The sequence below is a fragment of the Rhamphochromis sp. 'chilingali' genome (assembly GCF_963969265.1).
Source record: "Rhamphochromis sp. 'chilingali' genome assembly, chromosome: 8".
Lineage (NCBI taxonomy): Eukaryota > Metazoa > Chordata > Actinopteri > Cichliformes > Cichlidae > Rhamphochromis > Rhamphochromis sp. 'chilingali'.
In genome coordinates this window covers 10,664,918-10,667,624 of record NC_137935.1, presented here as the reverse complement: position 1 = coordinate 10,667,624, position 2,707 = coordinate 10,664,918, and positions in this window count along the sequence as shown.

Here is a 2,707-nt window from a genome sequence, read left to right as displayed (position 1 = left end):
CCACCCCCATGCTTCACAGTAGGTATGGTGTTCTTGGGATGCAACTCAGTATTCTTCTTCCTCCAAACACGACGAGTTGAGTTTATACCAAAAAGTTCTACTTTGGTTTCATCTGACCACATGACATTCTCCCAATCCTCTGCTGTATCATCCATGTGCTCTCTGGCAAACTTCAGACGGGCCTGGACATGCACTGGCTTCAGCAGCGGAACACGTCTGGCACTGCGGGATTTGATTCCCTGCCGTTGTAGTGTGTTACTGATGGTGACCTTTGTTACTTTGGTCCCAGCTCTCTGCAGGTCATTCACCAGGTCCCCCCGTGTGGTTCTGGGATCTTTGCTCACCGTTCTCATGATCATTTTGACCCCACGGGATGAGATCTTGCGTGGAGCCCCAGATCGAGGGAGATTATCAGTGGTCTTGTATGTCTTCCATTTTCTGATGATTGCTCCCACAGTTGATTTTTTCACACCAAGCTGCTTGCCTATTGTAGATTCACTCTTCCCAGTCTGGTGCAGGTCTACAATACTTTTCCTGGTGTCCTTCGAAAGCTCTTTGGTCTTGGCCATGGCGGAGTTTGGAGTCTGACTGTTTGAGGCTGTGGACAGGTGTCTTTTATACAGATGATGAGTTCAAACAGGTGCCATTCATACAGGTAACGAGTGGGGGACAGAAAAGCTTCTTACAGAAGACGTTACAGGTCTGTGAGAGCCAGAGATTTTCCTTGTTTGAGGTGACCAAATACTTATTTTCCACCCTGATTTACGAATAAATTCTTTACAAATCCTACCATGTGGATTCATGGATTTTTTTTTTCACATTCTGTCTCTCACAGTTGAAGTGTACCTCTGGTGCAAATTACTGACCTCTGTCATCATTTTAAGTGGGGGAACTTGCACAATCGGTGGCTGACTAAATACTTTTTTGCCCCACTGTAACTGTGGGACACAATTGTTAAGCTGATGATGACTGTGATTAATGTATAACAACAGAATGGACAGAGCTGTTGTTGTAGTAAACATATTGTAACCTGCATCAATTTTGAGACTGAAGTCCATCCATGTTTACACCTCCTACCAAGGATCCTGGGCGTCAGGCAAAACAGTGACATGGCATCTAAAAATCAAGATTGTCATTATCATTACCATTACCAACATTACCAGTTAGCTGGATAGTGACATGGCTACTACCCATTGGTACAACTTTATCTATTACAGCTTCGGACCGGAAGGCGTTGCAGAGGGTCGTGAAAACTGCCCAGCGCATCGCCGGAGCACCACTTCCTGCCATAAAAGACATCTACAGGAAGCGGTGTCTGAAAAGGGCTGGGAAAATCATCAAAGACCCCAGTCACCCATCACATGGACTCTTCACCCTCCTGCCCTCTGGGAGGCGCTACAGGAGCCTCGGGACTAAGACCACCAGGTACCGGAACAGCTTCTTCCCCACAGCCATCAGACTCCTGAACTCTGCCTCCTGACATCTGACCCACGTTAACACATGGACTGAACATACACACACCCACAATGGACAACTGTACCCTCAAACACACAATAATAACATGGACTGAACCACCACTCACAACCACTAGCACTTTATATAGCCTCTGTAGGAATTATATCTCACTTATCTTAACTGCACTACTGTAATATACTCACATATCTATATTATTGCTAATATATATTGTAATACATCTATATCACTAAAGCACTTCTGGATGGATGCAAACTGCATTTCGTTGCTCTGTACCTGTGCATGTGCAATGACAATAAAGTTGAATTCTAATTCTAATTCTAATAATCAATAGATAATAGCATAATGCAAAGATGGCGAAACCATGGGATTAGTGGGTGGGAATTATGCAGTATATCCATTCACAAAAGAGTAGTGAGAAAGCAAGGGGTAGCAAGCTAGCTGTATTTTAGTTCCTCTATATGAATATGGCATTTGGTAGTTTACCAGAAAACAGTACAAACTAATATACAACCAAGCTAAATTATAGCAAACCCTAGGATCCTTGCACACTTCCTTAATTCTGACCTTTTTTCCATGTTTATTTTTTTAAACCATTCAAAGTCTGGTTTAGAGTAGTGTTGTGCTAAGCTAGTTGTTGTTTAATGTTTGTATTCACTCTTTAATCACCATATGAGAAATTTCTGGTTTGTTTTGCTGCAACTGTCGAACAAATATAACAAGAACAATAAAAACATCACAGTTAAGAACTTAAAGAACCAGAAATAACTGCAGCGAAAGTTATTGCAGTGATATTATGTCATCTGGATTTGTTCAACAGAGTGATGTTGCAAGTATAAACAGCCTCTGGGTGTGAGACTGTACCTGCATTCTGATGATACTAAGATCTATTCACCATGAAGAGGGTGTGATGCATCGCATGTTTTTAAGCTAATGTCAGCTAGAAATGCACAATAGTCACTGTAGTAGAGCAGGAGATGCATTAACATCACATCCTTTGGAATTTCCTGGTAAATCTGTTTTCAACATTTGCTTTTAAATACTTGTGCTTGTCTTTCACATCAGCCATACATACTGTCAAAATTATTTATTCTGTTCACATGTTAGATGCACATCAGGATCAGATCACCTTACTTAGGGTCCATATAAACAATGAAGTTCTAATCCAGATTTTAATCAGATCAGATCTAATATTATATTATTTCTTCCCTACATTTTTAGGTTGGGTTTTTTT